Here is a 27,162-nt window from a genome sequence, read left to right on the forward strand (position 1 = left end):
CTGAGCGTCTCAAGGATGAATTGGTGTATCGTGAACTTCCAGAGTCCTTAGAAGCCTTAATAAATCTCTGTATCTGTCTCGACGCCAGGTTTCGTGAACGCCAACAAGAAAAGGATAGAACACAGAGGACTGCCACTCGAACTCCTTTTCGTTTAGCTCCTCGTTTTTCTAGTCCAGTCACTCCAGCCTCTCCTACTACTGATCAGGCTGAACCCATGGAAGTAGGAAGTATAAAATTAACTGAGACTGAACGCTTAAGAAGACGGACTCTTGGCTTATGTCTGTACTGTGGCCTTAAAGGACATTTATTAAGGGATTGTCCTACTAGGCCAGTAAAAGCCAGGGCTTAACTCTAGTCCAGGGAACTGAGTTAAGCCAAAATAGTGGTCATTCCCTATACAAGAAACTCTTTGTTCCAGTAACTCTTCTAATTGGACAAAAGAAGATCTATACCCAAGCCCTAATTGATTCTGGTGCTGGAGGTGTGTTCATTGACTCTACATTTGTTTCTACTCATTCTATACCCTTACTAAAGAAGGAGTATTCCATTTCAGTCTCTACGGTCAGTGGAGATCCTTTGGGTTCTGGATACATTCAGTTTTCTACTCAACCCTTAATCCTCACCGTAGGAATACTTCATTCTGAGACAATTTGTTTCGATGTCATTCCCACTCCGCAATTTCCCATTATCTTGGGATTACCCTGGCTCCAGATTCACAATCCCATTTTTTCTTGGACTTTCGGTGAACTCACTTCCTGGGGATCTACATGCCAGACTAAATGTCTTCAAGAGATTACTAAGTTACCACTCACTATTGCTCTCACAGTTGAAACTCCGGAATCCTTACCTATGCATTACCATGACTTTGTGGATGTCTTCTCCCAAAAAGAAGCGGAACGTCTTCCTCCTCATCGCCCTTTTGATTGTCCCATTGACCTCCTTCCTGGGGCTGCCTATCCTCGAGGCAAAACATATCCACTTTCTAAACCAGAAAACATGGCTCTGGAAGAATATATAAAAGACAATCTGGCTAGAGGATTTATTCGACCCTCCTCTTCCCCTGTAGGGGCTGGTTTCTTTTTTGTGGGAAAAAAGGATGGCGGATTAAGACCCTGTATTGATTATCGTGGATTGAATCAGATTACCATCAAGAACAGTTATCCTCTGCCCCTTATTCCTGAACTTTTTACTTATCTTCAGGGAGCCACCATTTTCACCAAACTCGACCTACGTGGTGCATACAACTTGATCCGTATACGCAAAGGAGATGAGTGGAAGACTGCCTTTAACACTCGATTTGGGCATTATGAATATTTGGTCATGCCCTTTGGGCTATGCAATGCTCCGGCGGTTTTCCAGCATTTTGTAAATGAGATCTTTCGTGATTTTTTGAATATTTTTGTTATCATATACCTGGACGACATCTTAATTTTTTCTCAGAACCACCAAGATCATGTGCACCACGTCAAGAAAGTACTTCAACGTCTAAGAGAATTCCATCTGTTTGCTAAACTGGAGAAATGTTCTTTCCATCAAAAAATCATACCCTTTCTGGGTTATGTAATATCGGCATCTGGATTCGAAATGGACCCTACTAAACTTTCTGCCATTTTGGATTGGCCTAGACCTGATTCTTTGAAGGCTTTACAACGTTTCCTAGGCTTCGCCAATTATTACAGAAAGTTCATCAAGAATTTTGCTACTATTACTTCTCCTCTTACTTCTCTCACAAGAAAAGGACAAAACTGTAAAGTATGGCCGTCTGAGGCTATAGAAGCTTTTGAATCTCTCAAAGAAGCTTTTTCCTCAGCTCCTATCCTTCGTCATCCAAATCCTGAGTTTCAATTTATTCTGGAGGTGGATGCTTCCTCTGTTGCTGCTGGAGCGGTTCTGTCTCAACGAATACCAGAGACTGGAAGGATTCATCCTGTTGCTTTTTTCTCTAAAAAATTCACTCCTTCCGAATTTAACTATGACGTAGGGAATAAAGAGTTGCTTGCCATCAAGATGGCATTGGATGAATGGAGACATTGGCTGGAAGGTACTTCTTTGCCATTTACTATACTTACTGATCATAAGAACCTTCTGTATCTCCAAACAGCCAAACGACTAAATTCCAGGCAAGCACGCTGGTCCTTATTCTTCTCTCGGTTTCACTATAATTTGTCTTACATACCTGGTTCAAAAAATATTAAAGCAGACGCACTTTCCAGACAATTTCAAGATACCCCAGTTCCTGAGTCTGGTACCATTCTCCAACCTCATGAAGTCATTGCCCAGTTAACAACTTCTTGGTTACAAGAATTACAGTCCGCTCAAGAGCGTCTTCCTTTGTCCTGTAAACCTCCCAATGGTTTACTCTTTGTTCCTGAACGCCTTCGTTCCAAGATTTTATTTTGGGCTCATGATAGTCCCCTTTCTGGACATCCTGGCATCAGTATTACCACTCGAAACCTCAAACAACATGTCTGGTGGCCTACACTCTCTCAAGATGTGAAGGATTACGTCTCAGTATGCACACAATGTGCCATGAACAAAACTCCACGCCAACTTCCTTCAGGATTACTCCAACCATTGCCTATACCTCACCAGCCTTGGACTCATGTATCCATGGACTTTATTACCGATCTTCCCTTGTCCACTGGGAACAATACTATCTGGGTGGTGGTCGACAGGTTCACTAAGACGGCTCATTTTGTACCCTTGCCAGGATTACCATCTGCCAAAAGACTCTCTGAACTTTTTATTCTACATATTGTAAGAATCCATGGATTTCCTCTTGATATTGTTTCAGATAGAGGGGTACAATTCGTTTCTCGATTTTGGAGGTCACTTTGTAAACATTTTGGTACTACTATATCTCTCTCTACTTCTCACCACCCACAATCGAATGGTCAGACTGAAAGAGTAAACCAGTGTCTTGAAACATATCTTAGACATTATGTGGATCATTATCATTCTAACTGGACTTCTTACCTTCCTTTGGCTGAATTGGCCCATAATGCCCGGTACAATTCCTCCCTTCAGACTTCTCCTTTTCATGCAGCTTACGGATATCAGCCTAGGACGTTCCCTTTGCATACTTCCTCCACAGTGAATCCTGCTTCTGATCTTACAGCCCGAAGATTAACTCGACATTGGCAGAAGATACATCGTATTCTTTCTGTAACTTCTAGACGTTACAAGTTCTTTTCGGATCTTCGACGGAAAAAGGCTCCCAAATATCGCCCTGGTGATAAAGTTTGGATTTCCTCTCGATTTCTTCGCCTGAAACAACCTTCTAACAAATTGGGACCACGATATGTGGGTCCTTTCCGAATACTGGGTCAGGTATGTTCCACTGCTTATCGGGTAGCTTTACCCAAGTCTCTCAAAGTCCATCCGGTATTCCATGTTTCTCTTTTAAAACCTGTGATGATTAACAGGTATTCTAAGCCTTTTTCTAAACCTCCACCGTTATTGGTGCATGGACATCCTGAGTTTGAGATCAGCCATATTCTAGATTCCAAATTGCGGGGCAAGAAATTGTATTATCTCATTCATTGGAAGGGTTATCCAGTCACGGAACGTTCTTGGGAACCTGCTCATCAAGTAAATGCTCCAATATTGGTCAAGACCTTCCACAAGACTCATCCTGATAGACCTGGTCCTGTCCCCCGGAGGGGCCCTTGAGGAGGGGGTGCTGTCATGAGCGCTTCCGTTCATCGCCGTGTCGCCGCGGCTCCCGGAACTCCTCTGTGTCTCTGACGTCATGTTGCTTAGCAACATGACGCTTTCTCTCACACCCCTCTGATGACGGTTACGCTCCTGCCCTTTAAATCTCGGCGGGAGATCTGAATCTGGGCCCGTTTGTTTGTTTCCCTGGATTGTGAGTACCATATCAGTTTTATTCTTCTGTGTACCGACTTCTGCCTGCCTGACCAAGCCTCTTGCCTAATCCCTACTTGCTGATATTTGGACATTGACTTCTGCCTGCCTGACCTTGCCTGTAGCTATTACCCTTTTGCTGACACTTGGATGCCGACTTCTGCTTGCCTGACCCTGTCTTTTGCCTATACCTTTTGCTGATATTTGGATGCCGACTTCTGCCTGCCTGACCTTGCTTTGGCCTTTACCTTTAAACCTATTCTTTGTTAAACAAGACCTGCTTAAAGGGACATTTTACTTTTACAAGCTGCAAAAGAGAACTTTGCCTTTCTGTTTGTTATACACCTGCTTAAAAGGGACATTTACTTTTACAAGCTGCAAAAGAGAACTTTGCCTTTCTGTTTGTTATACACCTGCTTAAAAGGGACATTTACTTTTACAAGCTGCAAAAGAGAACTTTGCCTTTCTGTTTGTTATAAACCTGCTTAAAGGGACATTATACTTTTACAAGCTGCAAAAGAGAACTTTGCCTTTCTGTTTGTTATACACCTGCTTAAAAGGGACATTTACTTTTACAAGCTGCAAAAGAGAACTTTGCCTTTCTGTTTGTTATAAACCTGCTTTAAGGGACATTATACTTTTACAAGCTGCAAAAGAGAACTTTTCCTTTGTTTTACAAGCCTGCTAAAGAGGACCTTTTTCAGAAGCTTCAAAGTAAGAGCATTTCCTTTTTGTTCTTTGTACTACTTAAAGGGACGTTTTATCCTTTGTGGCTTTCCTGCATTCTGGAACAATATTCATTTTTGTTATCTTCTAATCTGCTTCCTGAGTGGGTCACGTCCTGGATATTTCTCAGTGTGCTAGCGTGTGCTTTCAATTCACGCTAGCAGTTGGGTTACATCCCGGATTGATTCCAGAGCGGCTGACAACTAACAGTTATTGCTGATGATACCCATATCCCCAAAATATGTCCCTTGTCATAAGCAGCTGCTAATCAGTAGCGCCTTACAAACAGAGCCATGAAAATAATATATTGGCAATACAAGAGGCAGTGGGTGAAGCCTGCAAGCATTATGTGCTATCCCCCTGTGATCAAACCCTGTCTGCAGCTCTCCAGAGCTGGGCAAATATATACAATATTAAATTTTAAGATTTATTCTCGTTTTACACATGGGGGAAAGCCCCCTTAACCCCCATCTGGTGGTGACATGTCCTGATCTGTAAAACTTCATGGTACAAATACTGCAGACCACAGGGTGCACCCACCCCCACATTGCAGCAACCCATATTGTATATGTGGTGCAATAGGTTTTTGGTAAGTCGTTAAAAAGAGGAAAAGGGGACACACAGGTTGGCAGCTGTTACATAAGGTTGTCCCTGCTGGGCAGACTGTCTTTTGGGTGCCAATGACATATAAAAGTGGGGTATATATTCTACCTTAATAAATATAACAATTGTAAGTAATCAATATAAAAGGGGCATGGGACAGACAACCCAGCATTACATACATATATGGGGAGAGGGTGTATGGTATTTAGGGGGGTGCTGTTAAATTTATTTACTAACACAAATTATAGTTATTTTTTTTTTACTTTAAATGCAGTAAGGGTGGATTTAATGTAAATAAAAAAGGCAATGAGCACCCAAACCCTAAAAATCGGTAAAAGTCCACACCTCAGGAGTTCAGCAAGAAATAGATTCAAGATGGTGAATTCATAGGACTTCTTTGATAGGAGACAAACACAGTGAAATGCCTGGTGAGCAGCACAGTCCTGGTGCCAGACAGCACACAAATCCCTAAATCTACTTCTGCCCTAGGAAGATCATGGAGGGGAAAAATCAAATACAGGAAACAAGGTCTAATTTTTATCAACTGTCACAAATATACTTTTTTTGTGCAAGGACAAGATGGCGTAAGTTGTAATCAGAATCCGGTCAAACATGAAAGTATGGTCTCTGATCACCCCACCATCCCACTAACTAGGTAACTGGGGTTAACAGAAAGGCAGAGCCCAGCCATGCTGCCACCAGTGCCACGGGTTTGAAAGAGATTTATTGCACTTTTTAAGGATTCCTCCCCCCCAACTCTGCTTAGAGATCCTTAAAAAGTGCCCCAGGCAATGCATGGCATTCTGGCTCTGGGTCCTTTGTTGGAAGGGAACTTACTTGTTGGGTAATAATAGAACCGTAATTAAGCTGCATTTTGCGTGTTGCTAGTATCAGGCAAAAACAGGGCTATAAGTAAGTCTGGTCCTGACACCTTACCTTAGTCGCGGCATCACCACATTCCTGACGGGTCGCAGAACAGAGCTGGGGGCCTGTCATTTAGCCTCCCTTCTTCCCTTTGCTAAGTTGAGGCTGGAAGCGCCCCTCAGAATTATGCGCCCGGGGCAACCGCCCCTGTTGCCCCCCCCACGCTACGCCACTGCTCTAAGCTATGGTTGGGCACTTTTATATAAAGTTCTAAATATATGTATTCAAACATTTATTTGCCTTGACTCAGAATGTTCAACGTTCCTTATTTCAGACAGTCAGTTTCATATTTGGGATAATGCATATGAATAAATCAATTTTTTTCAAACCTTAAATTTGACTTTTTCCCTGTGGGCTGTTAGGCTCGCGGGGGCTGAAAATGCTTCATTTTATTGCGTCATTCTTGGCGCGGACTTTTTTGGCGCAAATTTTTTTTTTCTGTTTCCGGCGTCATACGTGTCGCCGGAAGTTGCGTCATTTTTTGATGTTTTTTTGCGCCAAAAGTGTCGGCGTTCCGGATGTGGTGTCATTTTTGGCGCCAAAAGCATTTAGGCGCCAAATAATGTGGGCATCTTTTTTGGCGCTAAAAAATATGGGCGTCACTATTGTCTCCACATTATTTAAGTCTCATTATTTATTGCTTCTGGTTGCTAGAAGCTTGTTCACTGGCATTTTTTCCCATTCCTGAAACTGTCATTTAAGGAATTTGATCAATTTTGCTTTATATGTTGTTTTTTCTATTACATATTGCAAGATGTCCCAGGTTGACACTGAGTCAGAAGATACTTCTGGAAAAACGCTGCCTGGTGCTGGATCGACCAAAGTTAAGTGTATCTGCTGTAAACTTGTGGTATCTGTTCCTCCAGCTGTTGTTTGTAATGAATGTCATGACAAACTTGTTAATGCAGATAATATTTCATTTAGTAATGTTACATTACCTGTTGCTGTTCCGTCAACATCTAATACTCAGAGTGTTCCTGTTAACATAAGAGATTTTGTTTCTAAATCCATTAAGAAGGCCATGTCTGTTATTCCTCCTTCTAGTAAACGTAAAAGGTCTTTTAAAACTTCTCATTTTTCAGATTAATTTTTAAATGAACATCATCATTCTGATTCTGATAATGGTTCTTCTGGTTCAGAGGATTCTATCTCAGAGGTTGATGCTGATAAATCTTCATATTTATTTAAAATGGAATTTATTCGTTCTTTACTTAAAGAAGTCCTAATTGCATTAGAAATTGAGTATTCTGGTCCTCTTGATACTAAATCTAAACGTTTAGATAAAATTTTTAAATCTCCTGTAGTTATTCCAGAAGTTTTTCCTGTCCCTAGTGCTATTTCTGAAGTAATCTCCAGGGAATGGAATAATTTGGGTAATTCATTTACTCCTTCTAAACGTTTTAAGCAATTATATCCTGTGCCATCTGACAGATTAGAGTTTTGGGACAAAATCCCTAAAGTTGATGGGGCTATCTCTACTCTTGCTAAATGTACTACTATTCCTATGGCAGATAGTACTTCCTTTAAGGATCCTTTAGATAGGAAGATTGAATCCTTTCTAAGAAAAGCTTACTTATGTTCAGGTAATCTTCTTAGACCAGCTATATCTTTAGCGGATGTTGCTGCAGCTTCAACTTTTTGGTTAGAAGCTTTAGCGCAACAAGTAACAGATCATAATTCTCATAGCATTGTTAATCTTCTTCAACATGCTAATAACTTTATTTGTGATGCCATCTTTGATATCATTAGAGTCGATGTCAGGTATATGTCTCTAGCTATTTTAGCTAGAAGAGCTTTATGGCTTAAAACTTGGAATGCTGATATGTCTTTGCTTTCCCTTTCTTTCCAGGGTAATAAATTATTTGGTTCTCAGTTGGATTCTATTATCTCAACTGTTACTGGAGGGAAAGGAACTTTTTTACCACAGGATAAAAAATCTAAAGGTAAATTTAGATCTAATAATCGTTTTCGTTCCTTTCGTCACAATAAGGAACAAAAACCTGATCCTTCACCCACAGGAGCGGTATCAGTTTGGAAACCATCTCCAGTCTGGAATAAATCCAAGCCTTTTAGAAAACCAAAGCCAGCTCCCAAGTCCACATGAAGGTACGGCCCTCATTCCAGCCCAGCTGGTAGGGGGCAGATTACGTTTTTTCAAAGAAATTTGGATCAATTAAATTCTCAATCTTTGGATTCAGAACATTGTTTCAGAAGGGTACAGAATTGGCTTCAAGATAAGGCCTCCTGCAAAGAGATTTTTTCTTTCCCGTGTCCCAGTAAATCCAGCGAAAGCTCAAGCATTTCTGAAATGTGTTTCAGATCTAGAGTTGGCTGGAGTAATTATGCCAGTTCCAGTTCTAGAACAGGGGCTGGGGTTTTATTCAAATCTCTTCATTGTACCAAAGAAGGAGAATTCCTTCAGACCAGTTCTGGATCTAAAAATATTGAATCGTTATGTAAGGATACCAACATTCAAAATGGTAACTGTAAGGACTATCCTGCCTTTTGTTCAGCAAGAGCATTATATGTCCACAATAGATTTACAGGATGCATATCTGCATATTCCGATTCATCCAGATCACTATCAGTTTCTGAGATTCTCTTTCCTAGACAAGCATTACCAGTTTGTGGCTCTGCCGTTTGGCCTAGCAACAGCTCCAAGAATTTTTACAAAGGTTCTCGGTGCCCTTCTGTCTGTAATCAGAGAACAGGGTATTGTGGTATTTCCTTATTTGGACGATATCTTGGTACTTACTCAGTCTTCACATTTAGCAGAATCTCATACGAATCAACTTGTGTTGTTTCTTCAAGATCATGGTTGGAGGATCAATTTACCGAAAAGTTCATTGATTCCTCAGACAAGGGTAATCTTTTTAGGTTTCCAGATAGATTCAGTGTCCATGACTCTGTCTCTGACAGACAAGAGACATCTAAAATTGATCTCAGCTTGTCGAAACCTTCAATCACAATCATTCCCTTCGGTAGCCTTATGCATGGAAATTCTAGGTCTTATGACTGCTGCATCGGACGCGATCCCCTTTGCTCGTTTTCACATGTGACCTCTTCAGCTCTGTATGCTGAACCAGTGGTGCAGGGATTACACAAAGATATCTCAATTAATATCTTTAAAACCGATTGTACGACACTCTCTGACGTGGTGGACAGATCACCATCGTTTAGTTCAGGGGGCTTCTTTTGTTCTTCCGACCTGGACTGTAATTTCAACAGATGCAAGTCTGACAGGTTGGGGAGCTGTTTGGGGGTCTCTGACAGCACAAGGGGTTTGGGAATCTCAGGAGGTGAGATTACCAATCAATATTTTGGAACTCCGTGCAATTTTCAGAGCTCTTCAGTCATGGCCTCTTCTAAAGAGAGAATCGTTCATTTGTTTTCAGACAGACAATGTCACAACTGTGGCATACATCAATCATCAAGGAGGGACTCACAGTCCTCTGGCTATGAAAGAAGTATCTCGAATACTGGTATGGGCGGAATCCAGCTCCTGTCTAATTTCTGCGGTTCATATCCCAGGTATAGACAATTGGGAAGCGGATTATCTCAGTCGCCAAACGTTACATCCGGGCGAATGGTCTCTTCCCCCAGAGGTATTTCTTCAGATTGTTCAAATGTGGGGACTTCCAGAAATAGATCTGATGGCTTCTCATCTAAACAAGAAACTTCCCAGGTATCTGTCCAGATCCAGGGATCCTCAGGCGGAAGCAGTGGATGCATTGTCACTTCCTTGGAAGTATCATCCTGCCTATCTCTTTCCGCCTCTAGTTCTTCTTCCAAGAGTAATCTCCAAGATTCTGAAGGAATGCTTGTTTGTTCTGCTGGTGTCTCCAGCATGGCCTCACAGGTTTTGGTATGCGGATCTTGTCCGGATGGCCTCTTGCCAACCGTGGACTCTTCCGTTAAGACCAGACCTTCTGTCGCAAGGTCCTTTTTTCCATCAGGATCTCAAATCCTTAAATTTAAAGGTATGGAGATTGAACGCTTGATTCTTAGTCAAAGAGATTTCTCTGACTCTGTGATTAATACTATGTTACAGGCTCATAAATCTGTATCTAGGAAGATATATTATAGAGTCTGGAAGACTTACATTTCTTGGTGTCTTTCTCATCATTTTTCCTGGCATTCTTTTAGAATTCCGAGAATTTTACAGCTTCTTCAGGATGGTTTGGATAAAGGTTTGTCTGCAAGTTCCTTGAAAGGACAAATCTCTGCTCTTTCTGTTCTTTTTCACAGAAAGATTGCTAATCTTCCTGATATTCATTGTTTTGTACAAGCTTTGGTTCGTATAAAACCTGTCATTAAGTCAATTTCTCCTCCTTGGAGTTTGAATTTGGTTCTGGGGGCTCTTCAAGCTCCTCCGTTTGAACCTATGCATTCATTGGACATTAAATTACTTTCTTGGAAAGTTTTGTTTCTTTTGGCCATCTCTTCTGCTAGAAGAGTTTCTGAATTATCTGCTCTTTTTTGTGAGTCTCCTTTTCTGATTTTTCATCAGGATAAGGCGGTGTTGCGAACTTCTTTTAAATTTTTACCTAAGGTTGTGAATTCTAACAACATTAGTAGAGAAATTGTGGTTCCTTCATTATATCCTAATCCTAAGAATTCTAAGGAGAAATCATTGCATTCTTTGGATGTAGTTAGAGCTTTGAAATATTATGTTGAAGCTACTAAGAATTTCCGAAAGACTTCTAGTCTATTTGTTATCTTTTCCGGTTCTAGGAAAGGTCAGAAAGCCTCTGCCATTTCTTTGTCATCTTGGTTAAAATCTTTAATTCATCATGCCTATGTCGAGTCGGGTAAAACTCTGCCTCAAAGGATTACAGCTCATTCTACTAGGTCAGTTTCTACTTCCTGGGCATTTAGGAATGAAGCTTCGGTTGATCAGATTTGCAAAGCAGCAACTTGGTCTTCTTTGCATACTTTTACTAAATTCTACCATTTTGATGTGTTTTCTTCTTCTGAAGAAGTTTTTGGTAGAAAAGTACTTCAGGCAGCTGTTTCAGTTTGATTCTTCTGCTTATATTTTCAGTTTTTTTCATTATAAAATTTAAACTTTATTTTGGGTGTGGATTATTTTCAGCGGAATTGGCTGTCTTTATTTTATCCCTCCCTCTCTAGTGACTCTTGCGTGGAAGATCCACATCTTGGGTAGTCATTATCCCATACGTCACTAGCTCATGGACTCTTGCTAATTACATGAAAGAAAACATAATTTATGTAAGAACTTACCTGATAAATTCATTTCTTTCATATTAGCAAGAGTCCATGAGGCCCACCCTTTTTGTGGTGGTTATGATTTTTTTGTATAATGCACAATTATTCCAATTCCTTATTTTTTTTATGCTTTCGCACTTTTTTCTTATCACCCCACTTCTTGGCTATGCGTTAAACTGATTTGTGGGTGTGGTGAGGGGTGTATTTATAGGCATTTTGAGGTTTGGGAAACTTTGCCCCTCCTGGTAGAAACTGGAAAGACTTTTAATATAGAAAGATGCCTTAACTGTAGAGAAAAGGGGGTGGTGTACCTTCTAGAGTGCAAACTCTGTAAACTACAGTATGTTGGAAAAACGGTAAGAGAGATAAGGAACCGCATAAGAGAGCATCTCTCCAGCATTACTGTAGATACAGAAAAAAGCAGACAAAGAGAAGACAAACTCCTTCCAATAACAAAACACTTTATAGAAGAACATGGTAGAAACACTGACACCTAGATTACGAGTTTTGTCGGTAAAGCTGTGCATGGCTAATGAGCAGTTTATGCTTACCGCTCACATACAGTAACGCTGGTATTACAGGTTTTGTTTTAAACCCGGCGTTAGCCGCAGAAAAGTGAGTGGAGAGCAAAATTTTGCTCCACATCTCACCGCTGCTTACGTTAGCGGTGAGCTGGCTAAACGTGCTCGTGCACGATTTCCCCATAGGAATCAATGGGGCAGAGCCGGCTGAAAAAAAAACTAACATCTGCAAAAAAGCAGCATTCAGCTCCTAATGCAGCCCCATTGATTCATATGGGGAAATAAAAGTTATGTCTTCACCTAACACCCCTAACATGAACCCCGAGTCTAAACACCCCTAATCTTACACTTATAAACACCTAGTCTGCTGGCCCCCGCTATCGCTGACACCTACATTATATTATTAACCCCTAATCTGCCGCTCCGGACACCGCCACCACCTACATTATACTTATGAACCCCTAATCTGCTGCCCCCAACATCGCCGCAACCTATATTATATTTATTAACCCCTAATCTGCCGCCCACAACATCGCCGCCACTATAATAAAGTTATTAATCCCTAAACCGCTGTACTCCCGCATCACAAACACTAGTTAAATTTTATTAACCCCTAATCTGCCGTCCCATACATTGCCGCCACCTACCTTCATTTATTAATCCCTAATCTGCCGCCCCCAACGTCGCCACCACTATATTAAATGTATTAATTCCTAAATCTAACTCTAACCCTAACCCTAACACCCCCCTAACTTAAATATAATTTAAATAAATCTAAATAAAATTACTACAATGAACTAAATAATTCCTATTTAAAACTAAATACTTACCTATAAAATAAACCATAAGCTAGCTACAATATAACTAATAGTTACATTGTAGCTAGCTTAGGGTTTATTTTTATTTTACAGGCAACTTTGTATTTATTTTAACTAGGTACAATAGTTATTAAATAGTTATTAACTATTTAATAACTTCCTAGTTAAAATAAAGACAAATATACCTGTAAAATAAATCCTCACCTAAGTTACAATTACACCTAACACTACACTATAATTAAATGAATTCCCTACATTAAATTAAATTAATTACAATTAAATAAAATAAACTAAAGTACAAAAAAAAACTAAATTACAGAAAATAATAAAATAATTACAAGTTTTTTAAACTAATTACACCTAATCTAATCCCCCTAATAAAATAACAAAGCCCCCCAAAATAATAAAAATCCCTACCCTATACTAAATTACAAATAGCCCTTAAAAGGGCTTTTGTGGGGCATTGGCCCAAAGTAATCAGCTCTTTTAACTGTAAAAAAAAATACAATACCCCCCCAACATTAAAACCCACCACCCACACACCCAAACCTACTCTAAAACCCACCCAATCCCCCCTTAATAAAACCTAACACTAGCCCCTTGAAGATCACCCTACCTTGAGACGTCTTCACCCAACCGGGCAGAAGTGGTCCTCCAGACGGGCAGAAGTCTTCATCCAAGCCGGGAAGAAGAGGTCCTCCAGACGGGCAGAAGTCTTCATCCAGACGGCATCTTCTATCTTCATCCATCCGGAGCGGAGCGGGTCCATCTTCAAGACATCTGACGCGGAGCATCCTCTTCTGTCTTCATCCGACGACTAAATGACGGTACCTTTAAGTGATGTCATCCAAGATGGCGCCCCTTGAATTCCGATTGACTGATAGAATTCTATTAGCCAATCGGAATTAAAGTAGTAAAAATCCTAATCCTATTATAGTGGCGGCGATCTCTGGTTCGGCAGATTAGGGGTTAAACATTTTTATTTAGTGTTTGTGATGTGGGGGGGGCCTCAGTTTAGGGGTTAATAGGTAGTTTATGGGTGTAAGTGTACTTTTTAGCACTTTAGTTAAGAGTTTTATGTTACGGCGTTAGCCCATAAAACTCTTAACTACTGACTTTTAAATGCGGTACCAGTCTTGACAGGAGAGGCTGTACCGCTCACTTTTAGGAAGACTTGTAATACCGGCGTTATGCAAGTCCCATTGAAAATATGGGATACGCAATTGACGTAAGTGGATTTGCGGTATTTTCGAGTGAGCGGTACACCTGTACCTGCAAGACTCGTAATACCAGCGTTAGGAAAAAAGCAGCGTTGGGACCTTTCAACGCTGCTTTTTAAGACTAACGCAAAACTCGTAATCCAGGTGTAAGTGATTTAAGTGGACAATTGTAGAAAAAGTAACACTAGACTCTAGGGGGGGAGATTTGGATAGCATTCTGAGTAAAAGAGAAGTTTATTGGATGTTTCGCTTAAAAACAAATACACCTTATGGATTTAACTCTAGGTTTGACCTTATAAACTTCTGGGAATAACTCTACAAATACAACTTAAATAATTATTTTTCATTTTAAAAACAACAGTTCTTTATTTATTTACATTGTAGAACTGATGTAATGATAGTCATTGAGCAACTATATATAAAAAATATAAAAAATGTTTCTTGTATTCTAGCGAGTAATAGTGTTTAAAAATAAAAACATAAATCACTTTTAAATTTACGGGTCTAATAAAGTGTCTTGCTTGCACGGTTATTGAAGGAACAAGCAATCAAAACTCAGGGAAACCACACACTTTTTTTTTCATACACTTCTATTGCCGCATATAACTAAAACATACACTCACCTTAACCTCCCAATAAAGACAGAGTAAAAGGACAAGAAAGGGTTAATACGAAACTCAAACTGGGCAATGTGATTTTAATTGACCAAATTAACAGGGTATATGTTTGAGCTGCTACAGCGTCAAATCAGTGGTCTATGAGTATGGCTCTGGAGGGCTGAAACGCGTAGGACCTGATCTGTCGCCCTATTTTGCACTTTTGTATGCTGAGTGTTTATGCTTTTAAATGAATAAATAAAGACTGATTTTTAAGCTGTACTCACAGCTGGAACTTTTCCGTTTCAAATTGGCTATGCATAAATATATACACATATAAACAAATATATACACAATGATACATATCTAGGTATATTTTGGAGCCCTTTTCACTCAAATACCCAAAAACAAGAAAAAATATTTCAATAAAATTTTAATATTTAATTATGTGTATTACTGTTTATGTACTGTAAATATTTGACATGTTCTTCACATTGGGGAAATTGTTCTATGTATTTTAAAATAGATGTATTTATATGTATATATATATTTGGAGCTTGACGGCCCGTGTTTCTGGCGAGTCTTCAGACTCGCCAGAAACAGCAGTTATGAAGCAGCAGTCACAATAACCGCTGCTCAGAGCAGGCGGACAGGAATCGCTGGAATTCAACCTGAGTGAGTACGATCGGGTTGATTGACACACCCCTGCTGGCGGCAGCGAGTCTACAGGGGGCGGCGTTGCACCAGCAGCTCTTGTGAGCTGCTGGTGCAATGCTGAATACGGAGAGCGTATTGCTCTCCACATTCAGCGATGTCTTGCGGACCTGATCCGCACTGTCGAATCAGGTCCGCAAGACATTTGTTAAATAGGCCTCATAGTATCTCACAAAAGTGAGTACACCCCTGACATTTTTGTAAATATTTTATTATATCTTTTCATGTGACAACACTGAAGAAATGACACTTTGCTACAATGTAAAGTAGTGAGTGTGCAGCCTGTATAACAGTGTAAATTTGCTGTCCCCTCAAAATAACTCGACACACAGTCATTAATGTCTAAACCTTTGGCAACAAAAAAAAAGTGGAGATGTCCAGATTGTGCCCAAAGTGTTAATATTTTGTGTGGCCACCATTATTTTCCAGCACTGCCTTGACCCTCTTGGGCATGGAGTTCACCAGAGCTTCACAGGTTGCCACTGGAGTCCTCTTCCACTCCTTTATGACAACATCACGGAGCTGGTGGATTTTAGAGACCTTGCACTCCCCCACCTTCCATTTGAGGATGCCCCACAGATGCTCAATAGGGTTTAGGTCTGGAGATATGCTTGGCCAGTCCATCACCTTAACCCGCAGCTTCTTTAGCAAGGCAGTGGTTGTCTTGGAGGTGTGTTTGGGGTCATTATCATGTTGGAATACTGCCCTGTGGCCCAGTCTCCAAAGGGAGGGGATCATGCTCTGCTTCAGTATGTCACAGTACATGTGTCAGGGTGTCAGGAATCTGACTGAGACGAGAAGTGCAAAAATAATCACACCTTTATTAATAGCAAAAAATAATAAAGAAGTCCACAAGTCAAATAACAAGCCAGGAGTCAAAACCAGAGCTGGTAGTCAGACGAGCCGAGTCAGGAGCCAAAGCGAATAGTCAGACAAGCTGGAATCAGGAACAAGGAAAACAGCAGAGTCAGGAACAAGCCAGGGATCAGGAACCAGGAAGGATGTCAGGCAGCCACGTAATACACAGGAACTCTCACAAACAGGTCTGAGACAATGCAAAGGCAAAGCATACTGAACAGAGGCCCTTTAAATAATAATCATCACACGGATGATGCACATCAGTCTGGCCATAAAAGGAAGTGCAGGAAATGAGCAGCATCCCCCACAATGCACCATAGTCAGCAAGAGAGGTGAGTAAAATGGCTGCCAGCAGCACATGGCAAACAAAACAGGGAAAAAACCCTGACAGTACCCTCCCCTCAATGACCCCTCCACCGCGGGAGGACAAAAGGCTTATTGGGGAAATGGCATGGAAGTCACGGAGGAGGGCGGGAGTGTGAGCATCAGAGGAGGGAACCGATGAACGCTCCTCCGGACCGTAGCCCCTCCAGTGAACCAAATACTGTACACGGCCCCTGGACATACGAGAGTCAATAATGCTGCTGACCTCATACTCCTCATGGTTGTCAACAAAGATAGGATGTGGACAAGGCAACACAGTGGTAAACCAATTACAAACCAATGGTTTCAAGAGGGAGACATGAAAAACATAGGAGATGTGCATAGCAGGAGGAAGGTCAAGAGCGTAGGCCACAGGATTAACCCGTCGGAGAATTCAAAAAGGACCAACATAATGGGGAGCCAATTTATTGGAAGGCACATGAAGGTTCAAGTTGCAGGAGGACAGCCAAACTCTCTCACCAACCTTGTAGGAAGGTGCGGGCAGACGCCTATGATCAGCCTTGAACTTTTGGTCCTGCATAGAATGATGAAGGCAATCCTGAATCTGCACCCACGTGGAACAGAGTTGCTGGAGATGCTCCTCCAAAGCAGGAATACCCTGAGACATGAATGAATTGGGCAACAAGGATGGTTGAAACCCATAATTCGCCATGAACGGAGATAACTTGGAGGAAGCATTAATAGCACTATTACAAGCAAACTCTGCCCAAGGTAACAGTTCAGACCAATTATTGTGGTGATCTGAGACATAGCAACGGAGGAACTGTTCCAGAGCTTGATTAGACCATTCCGCAGCCCCATTGGATTGAGGGTGATATGCCGAGGAGAAGGAAAGCTTGATCCCCATTTGAGCACAAAAGGAACACCAAAATCTGGAGACAAAGTGGCTACCCCGGTCTGACACTATCTCCTTTGGTAACCCATGTAAACGGAAGACCTCCCGGGCAAAAATTGAAGCAAGCTCCTGAGCGGTAGGCAGCTTCATCAAAGGAATGCAATGTGACATTTTAGAAAAACGGTCAACGACCATAAGGATAACAGTATTGTCATTGCAAACAGGGAGCTCGACAATGAAGTCCATGGAAAGATGTGTCCAAGGACGCTCACCATTAGCAATAGGTCAAAGAAGACCCACAGGAAGACATCGAGGTGTCTTATTCTGTGCACAAACTGAGCAGGAAGCAACATACGCAGCAACATCAGAACGAAAACCTGGCCACCAGAAATGTCGAGTGACAGACCAAATTATTTGGTTCTTGCCTGGGTGACCTGTGGCTTTAGGATAGTGGTAAGTGTGCAAAAGTTTAGTTTGAAGATTCTCAGGAACAAAACACTTACCACTAGGTTCCTCAGGAGGTGCATTGGTTTGTGCAACCATGATCTCCTCCCCCAAGGGAGAAGCCAAATTAGTACATATGGTAGCCACAATATGGTCAGGAGGTATAACAAGAGTAGGTACAGACTCCTCCTTGGACAGAGGCAAAAATTGTCGAGAGAGGGCATCAGCCCTAACATTCTTACTACCAGGCAGGTAGTAGACTGCATAATTAAACCGAGACAAAAAGGAACCCATCTGGCCTGTCAGGGTGACAAACGTTTTGCTTCAGATAGATAAGTTAAATTCTTGTGGTCAGTAAGAATGAGCACTGGCATGATAGTACCCTTGAGAAGATGCCTCCATTCCTTGAGTGCCAAAATTATGGCCAGTAATTCCCTGTCGCCAATTTCATAATTGCACTCCCCTGGAGACAATTTCTTAGAGAAGAAACCACACGGATGCAAGGAATCATCAGGCGTAGGATGTTGAGACAAGAGGGCATCTACTCCAGTCTCAGATGCATCAACCTCAAGAATGAAAGGCAGGACAGGGTTAGGATGAGCCAGAACTGGAGCGGCAGCAAAGGCAGTCTTAAGACTATCTAAGGCCTTAATGGCAGTATGTGACCAATGGAGTGGATCATTCTCTTTACCGGTCATGTTTATGATAGGTTTGACCAAGGAAGAAAAGTTTTTAATAAATTTTCTATAGTAATTGGCGAACCCCAAAAAACGTTGAATAGACCGATGACCAACTGCAGAACTGCAGATAACTTGTCAGGATCCATGGTGAACCCTGCAACAGAGATAGCATAACCTAGGAAGGTTACTTTAGTCTGATGGAACTCACATTTCTCGAGTTTACAAAAAAGGCCGTTCTCACGTAGTCTCTGAAGAACCCGTGTAACATCAAAACGATGAGCCTCAAGTGTGGGTGAGTGTATGAGGATGTGGTCTAAGTACACCACAACACACTGTTGCAACATATCTCATAGGACATCATTAATAAATTCCTGAAAAACAGCAGGAGCATTACATAGGCCAAAGGGCATTACAAAATACTCATAATGCCCGCTCCTGGTGATAAATGCTGTTTTCCATTCGTGGCCCTCCTTAATCCTAACGAGATTGTATGCTCCTCTCAAATCCGTAGCTCCCTTGAGGTGGTCAAAGAGTTCCGTAATGAGCGGAATAGGGTAAGCATTCTTAATGGTAAGACGATTAAGACCCCTATAATCGATGCATGGTCTTAACTCGCCACCCTTTATCTTCACAAAAAAGAAGCCAGCCCCTGCAGGAGAGCAGAATTTGTGGATGATCCCCCACGACAGAGCATCGTCAATATACTCCTCCATAGCACAATTCCATGCAACAGACAGAGGGTACACCCGGCCCGAGAAGGAATGGCTCTGGGTTGCAGGTCTATGACACAATCGTAAGACCGGTGAGGAGGCAACGTACCGGCACGCACCTTGTCAAAAATGTCTAGGATCTCTCGATACTTCTCTGGCAATTGAGATACCAAAGAAGTGCACAAGACTTTAACTGGTTTCCGAAGACAAGTGGAAATACATTGTGGGACCACAACAAAATTTCGGACCTGCGCCAGTCGAGACTGGATTGTGCTTTTGGAGCCAGGGATAACCCAGAACAAATGAAAAATGCAGAGAGTTTATCACCTGGAACTGGAGGGTTTCAAAATGGAGAGCCACAACAGCCATGGACAACGGAGCAGTTTCGTGAGTAACGAGTTCAGGCTGAAGGGGCCTGCCATCAATGGCCTCAATAGCAAGCGGAACGGACCGAGGCAAAACAGGAATGGAGTGCTTTGATACAAAAGCACTGTCAATGAAATAGCCCGCAGCACCAGAGTCAACAAGAATCTTGGTGATTATGGAGGAGTCCAACCAGGAAAGGACAACCGTGACCAAAGGTTTCTCCTTACTCGGTTCCAGGAACGAGAATAAACCACCCAAGGTCTGCCCCCGACAGGACCTTAGGTGTGAGCGTTTCCAGGCCGTGTAGGACAAGACTTCAAAAGGTGGCCCTGTAACCCACAATAGAGGCAGAGCCCCTCCCTCCTCCTAAAGGCCCTCTCCGCCGTGGAGAGACGCGTGAATCCCAACTGCATCGTCTCAGCAGTACCTGGTGACTCAGGACCAGGAGGCATGGGAAGAGAGGGAGGCATGGGTGGGAACGAACATATAGAAGACAATGGAACAGGAGGCTTCCACAAGCGCTCCTTGAAAGATGGCTTCTCTCTGAGACTGATGTCAATTAGTATCAAAAAGACACCAATGCCTCGAGATCTTCTGATAAATCTCTGGCAGCAACTTCGTCTTTAATCGCATCAGAGAGCCCATGAAAGAAGGTGTCAACAAGGGCTTCATTGTTCCAACCTACCTCTGCGCAAGTGTATGTAACTCAAAAGCATACTGAGCAACAGATCTTGTACCTTGCTGAATGTACATGAGTCGTTTAGCAGCAGAGGAGGAGCGAGCCGGAACATCAAATACCCTTCGAAAGGAGGCCACAAATTCAGGGTAATTTGAAATCACAGGTTTATTAGTCTCCCACAAGGGATTAGCCCAGGCAAGAGCGGTGTCAGAGAGTAACGAGATGAGAAATCCCACCTTAGCTCTATCAGAGGTAACATCTCAAAGTAAATGCCCACCTGGTTAAAAAATCCTCTGCACTGAATATGATCGCCTCCATATCACTGAGGTAGAGGTGCAGAACAGGACATGCTCCTGGTAGGTATAGGTGCAGTAGCAGAAACAGGAGCAGCCATAACTTGCGGGACACTTTGGTCCAAATGTGCAGTGCGATTCAGCAGAGTTTGCAGGGCTAGTGCAAATTGATCCAAGCGGTGTTCCCGTACATCCATCCTGGAAATGATGGCAGGTAAAAGTGGATTATTAGCACCATCAGGATTCATGGCCATTGCGTAATGTCAGGATGCCAGGAATCAGACTGAGACGAGAAGTGCAAAAATAATCACATCTTTATTAATAGCAAAGAATAATAAAAAAGTCCACAAGTCAAATAACACGCCAGAAGTCAAAACCAGAGCTGGTAGTCAGACGAGCCGAGTCAGGAGCCAAAGCGAATAGTCAGATGAGCCAGAATCAGGAACAAGGAAAACAGCAGAGTCAGGAACAAGCCAGGGATCAGGAACCAGGAAGGATGTCAGGAAGCCAGGTAATACACAGGAACTCTCACAAACAGGTCTGAGACAATGCAAAGGCAAAGCATACTGAACGGAGGCCCTTTAAATAATAAATGATGACATCACAATTCTGAGACTGCATCCTGTCTCACACGGATGATGCACACCAGTCTGGCCATAAAAAGAAGTGCATGAAATGAGCAGCATCCCCCACAATGCACCATAGTCAGCAAGAGAGGTGAGTAAAATGGCTGCCAGCAGCACATGGCAAACAAAACAGGGAAAAAACCCTGACAACATGTTGGCATTCATGCTTCCCTCAATGAACTATAGCTCCCCAGTGCATGCACTCATGCAGGCCCAGACAATGACAATCCCACCAGCATGGTTTACTGTAGGCAAGACACACTTGTCTTTGTACTCCTCACCTGGTTGCCGCCACACACGCTTGACACCATCTGAACCAAATAAGTTTATCTTGGACCACAGAACAAGGTTCCAGCATGTCCTTAGTCTGCTTGTCTCCAGCAAACTGTTTGCAGGCTTTCTTGTGCATCATCTTTAGAAGAGACTTCCTTCTGGGATGACAGCCATGCAGACCAATTTGATGCAGTGTGCAGCATATGGTCTGAGCACTGACCCCCCCCCCCCTTCCCAACCCCATCAACTTCTGCAGCAATGCTAGCCAGCATTAATACATCTATTTCCCAAAGACATCCTCTGGATATGACGCTGAGCACGTGCACTCAACTTCTTTGGTCAACCATGGTGAAGCCTGTTCTGAGTGGAACCTGTCCTGTGAAACCACTGTATGGTCTTGCCCACCATGCTGCAGCTTAGTTTCAGGGTCTTGGCAACCTTCTTATAGCCTAGGCCATCTTTATGTAGAGCAACAATTTTTCGTTTCAGATCCTCAGAGATTTCTTTGCCATGAGGTGCCATGTTGAACTTTCAGTGACCAGTATGAGAGAGTGTGAGAGAGATAACACCAAATTTAACACACCTGCTCCCCATTCACACCAGAGACCTTGAAACACTAATGAGTCACATGACACCGGGGATGCAACATGGCTAATTGGACCCAATTTGGACATTTCCACATAGGGGTGTACTCACTTTTGTTGCCAATGGTTTAGACATGAATGGCTGTGTTTGTGAGTTATTTTGAGGGGACAGCAAATGTACACTGTTATACAGGCTGTACACTCACTACTTTACAGTGTAACAAAGTCTCATTTCTTCAGCGTTGTTACATGAAAAGATAAAATAAAATATTTACAAAAATGTGAGGGCTGTACTAACTTTTGTGAGATACTGAAATTGTTACTTAATAAATGCAGATGCATTGATCATAGTGGAATTGAACAATTGTGATGAGGGGCGAGGTACAACTCGTTATGAATTCCATAAATGGAAATTTGCCATTTTGCAGCAAGATTTTTTCCTGCAAGATATTTGCTTCATGAACAGGTTTTACTGAATGCCAGCCATTGTTTAAAATCGTGAACAAAACTTTATTAACTAAACATAGGAGTCTTACATAGATGTAAATAAAAAACTTTATAAAATATTTTAACTATATCTGCCTGTCTATTGCAGTGGAGTCTATCACAGTTAAATGTGGCATGTGCAAAACACGTCTGTACTTCCAAATTAATTAATCTATATCATACATAAAAAGAGAGTTATGTAAACATGTTAACAAATATAAATTTACATAAATGAGACTTGTGTTCCGTGAGATAGTCATCTGGATTTCTACAAGAAGTTGTACTGAGAATCACACACAGTTGTCACTTAATACATGTGCACATTACCATGCTGCAGGTAGGGTTGCCAGGTGTCCAGTATTTAATCGGTCAGTCCAATATTTTAGCATTCTGTCCGGTAAAATATTCACAAAAATACACTTAAATGTCCTGTTTTCTTTCCTAAGATATGGAAAGTCCACAATGTCATTCAATTACTAGTGGAAATATCACTACTGACCAGCAGGAGCAGGCAAAGAGCACCACAGCAAAGCTGTTAAGTGTCACTTCCCTACTCATAATCACCAGTCATTCTCTTTGCCTCTGTCAATGAGGACATAGTATCTCAGGGTTACAAAATAGAATTCAAAACTTTGCCTCCCAGGGGCAGATTCCACCTCTCAAGATTATCTGCAGACCAGGTAAAAAGAGAGGCATTCTTGAACTGTGTTCAGGACCTTTCATCCCTGGGAGTGATTGTTCCAGTTCCAGTAAAGGAACAGGGTCTAAGATTCTATTCAAATCTGTTCGTGGTGCCCAAAAGAAAGGGAACTTTCGACCCACTTTTAGACCTATAGGGCCTCAACAACTTTCTAAGGGTACCGTTCTTTAAAATGGAAACCATTCGTTCCATTCTTTCTTTGGTCCAAGAGGGTCAGTTTATGATGACCATAGACCTGAAGGACGTGTATCTCCATGTTCCCATCCACAGGGATCATCACAAATTCCTGAGAGTCGCCTTTCTAGACAAACACTTTCAGTTTGTAGCTCTTCCATTTGGCCTTGCCACAGCTCCCAGAATTTTCCCAAATGTTCAGGGGTCTCTCTTGGCAGTGATCAGGTCTTGGAAAATTGCAGTTTCGCCATTCATGGATGACAAATTGGTTCGGACGCCATCTTTTCAGCAAGCAAACTCTCATACAGAGATCTTGTTGTCTTTTCTACATTCCCACGGTTGGAAAAGGAATCTGGAAAAGAGTTCCCTTGTTCCAGCTACAAGGGTGGTTTTCTTAGGGATAATAATAGATTCCCTATCTATAAAAAAAAATCTGACGGAGGTCAGAAAATCCAGAATTCTCTCCTCTTGCCGCTTTCTACATTCTACTGTTCGGCCATCAGTGGCCCAATGTATGAAGGTAATTGTTCTGTCGGTCACTTCCATGGACATCATTCCCTTTGCTTGATTCCATTTAAGAGCTCTGCAATTATGCATGCTCAGACAATGGAATGTAGACCATTCGGATCTGTCTCAGAGGATAGATCTAGACCAGATGACAAGAGATTCTTTCCTGTGGTGACTCTCTTATGACCGTCTGTCTCATGGCACATGCTTCCGGTGACCTTTCTGGGTGATTGTGACCACGGACGCCAGTCTTCTAGGCTGGGGAGCAGTCTGGGACTCATTAAAGGCACAGGGACTATGGACTCAGTAGGAGTCTGCTTTCCCCATAAACTTCTTGGAATTGAGAGCGATTTACAATGCTCTAATGGCTTGGCCTCAATTGTACTTAGCCTGGTTTATCAGGTTTCAGTCGGACAACCTCAGTGGCTTACATCAACCACCAGGGAGGAACTCAGAGTTCCATAGCCATGAAGGATGTGAGACGGATTATTCAGTGGGCGGAAGCTCACAATTGTTGTCTATCTACCATCCACATTCCTGGAGTAGAAAACTGGGAAGCAGATTTCCTGAGCAGACAGACATTTCATCCCGGGGAGTGGGTTCTCCTTCCAGAGGTGTTCTCCAGGTTAACCCTCAAATGGGGGTGCCAGAGTTGGATCTGATGGCATCTTGGCAGAATGCCAAGCTTCAAAAGTATGGTTCAAGGTCAAGAGATCTACAGGGCGCTCTGATAGATGCGCTGGCGGTTCCTTGGGATTTTGGTCTAGCATACCTGTTTCCTCCGTTTGCGCTCCTTCCACGAGTTTTTGTTCATAAAAAACAGGAGAGAGCATCAGTAATTCTAATAGCTCCTGCATGGCCTTGTAGGATCTGGTATGCAGACCTAGTGAAGATGTTATCTCGGCCACCTTGGAGGTTGCCTTTTAGGAAGGACCTTCTAACTCAGTGTCCATTCCTCCATCCAAATCTCAATTGTCTGAAGCTGAGTGCTTGGAGATTGAATGCTTAGTTCTGTCTAAGCGTGGATTTTCTGAGTCGGTCATTGAGATCATCATCCAGGCTCGCAAGCCTGTTACTCGAAAAATTTACCATAAGGTATTATTATTATTAATATAATTATCGGTTATTTGTAGAGCGCCAACAGATTCCGCAGCGCTAATAAGGTATGGCGTAAATACCTTTATTGGTGTGAATCTAAGGGCTACTCTTGGAGTAGGGTCAGGATTCCTAAAATGTTGTCTTTTCTCAAGGAACGTCTGGAGAAAGGGTTGTCAGTCAGTTCTCTGAGAAATCAGATTTCTATTCTATTCTATTCTATTTTGTTACACAAACGTTTGACAGATGTGCCAGATGTTCAATCTTTTTGTCAGGCCATGGTCAGAATCAGGCCTGTGTTTAAACCTGTTTCTCCTCCTTGGAGCCTTAATCCTGTTCTTAAAGTTTTGGAGCAGGCTCCGTTTAAGCCAATGTATTCCATAGATATTAAGTTGCTATCTTGGAAGGTTTTGTTTCTTATTGCTATCTCTTCTGCTCGGAGAGTTTCGGAACTCTCGGCTTTGCAGTGTGATTCACCTTACTTTATCTTTCATGTGGAAAGGGCGGTTCATCGTACTAAATTGGGGTTTCTTCCTAAAGTGGTTTCGGATAAAAATATTAATAAGGAAATAGTTGTTCCTTCTCTCTGTCCCAATCCTTCTCATAAAGAACGTCTGTTGCACAACTTGGATGTTGTGCATGCTCTAAAATTCTACCTACAGGCGACTAAGGATTTTCGACAGTCTTCTGCCCTGTTTGTTTGTTTCTCAGGAAAGTGCAAGGGTCAACAGGCTACTGCTACTTTTCTTTCCCTCTGGTTGAGAAGTATAATTAATTTTGCTTATGAGACTGCTGTACAGCAGCCTACTGAGAGAATTACAGCTCATTCCACTAGGGCTGTCTCTTCTTCTTCGGCTTTCAAAAATGATGCTTCTGTGGAACAGTTTTGCAAGGCTGCAACTTGGTCCTCACTGCATACTTTTTCCAAATTTTCCAAATTTGATACTTTTGCCTCGGCTGAGGCCTCTTTTGAGAGAAAGGTTCTTTAAGCGGTGCTGCCTTCTGTTTAGGTCTGCCTGTCTTGTTCTCCCTCCTAGTTCATTCTGTCTCCTCTAGCTTGGGTATTAGTTCCCACTAGTAATTGAATGACGTTGTGGACTCTCCATATCTTAGGAAAGAAAACAAACTTTATGCTTACCTGATAAATGTATTTCTTTCCAGATATGGAGAGTCCACGACCCCACCCTTTATTAAGACAATTATTTTTTACTAAACCTTAGGCACCTCTACACCTTTGTGTTATTCCTTTTCCATTTCCCTTCAGTCGAAAGACTGGGAATTATGGGTAGGGGAGTGACACTTAACAGCTTTGCTGTGGTGTTCTTTGCCTCTTCCTGCTGGCCAGGAGTGATATTCCCACTAGTAATTGAATGACTTTGTGGACTCTCCATATCCGGAAAGAAAGAAATTTATCAGGTAAGCATAAATTTAGCTTTTTTTAAGTCACCTTTATGACCTCCTGTTCCTCAATACATTACATATATAAAGCAAAAAGAAGTGAGAGGCAATTAAGGGGTCAAATCACTTCTATTTATATGTTTTACAGGTAACCAAAGATGTAAAATAATTCACCTAGATTACAAGTTTTGCGTTAGGAGGGGTGCGGTGCTAACGAGCAGTTTATGCTCACCGTTCGCTTACAGACAGCGCTGGTATTACAGGTTTTTACAAACCCGGCGTTAACCACAAAAAAGTGAGCGAAGAGCAAAATTTTGCTCCATATCTCACCTCAATACCAGTGCTGCTTACGTTATCGGTAAGCAGGTAAAACGTGCTCGTGCATGATTTCCCCATAGGAATCAATTGGGGAGAGCCGGCTGAAAAAAAACCTGCAAAAGAGCAGCGTAAAGCTCCTAACTTCTTTGGTCGACCATGGTGAAGCCTGTTCTGAGTGGAACCTATCCGGTGAAACCATTGTATGGTCTTGCCCACCATGCTGCAGCTTAGTTTCAGGGTCTTGGCAATCTTCTTATAGCCTAGGCCATCTTTATGTAGAGCAACAATTCTTTGTTTCAGAACCTCAGAGAGTTCTTTGCCATGAGGTGCCATGTTGAACTTTCAGTGACCAATATGAGAGAGTGTGAGAGAGATAACACCAAATTTAACACACCTGCTCCCCATTCACACCAGACACCTTGTAACACTAATGAGTCACATGACACCGGGGATGCAACATGCCTAATTGGACCCAATTTGGACATTTCCACATAGGAGTGTACTCACTTTTGTTGCCAATGGTTTAGACATTA

This window comes from Bombina bombina, chromosome 1 (assembly GCF_027579735.1).
Source record: "Bombina bombina isolate aBomBom1 chromosome 1, aBomBom1.pri, whole genome shotgun sequence".
NCBI classification, from domain to species: domain Eukaryota; kingdom Metazoa; phylum Chordata; class Amphibia; order Anura; family Bombinatoridae; genus Bombina; species Bombina bombina.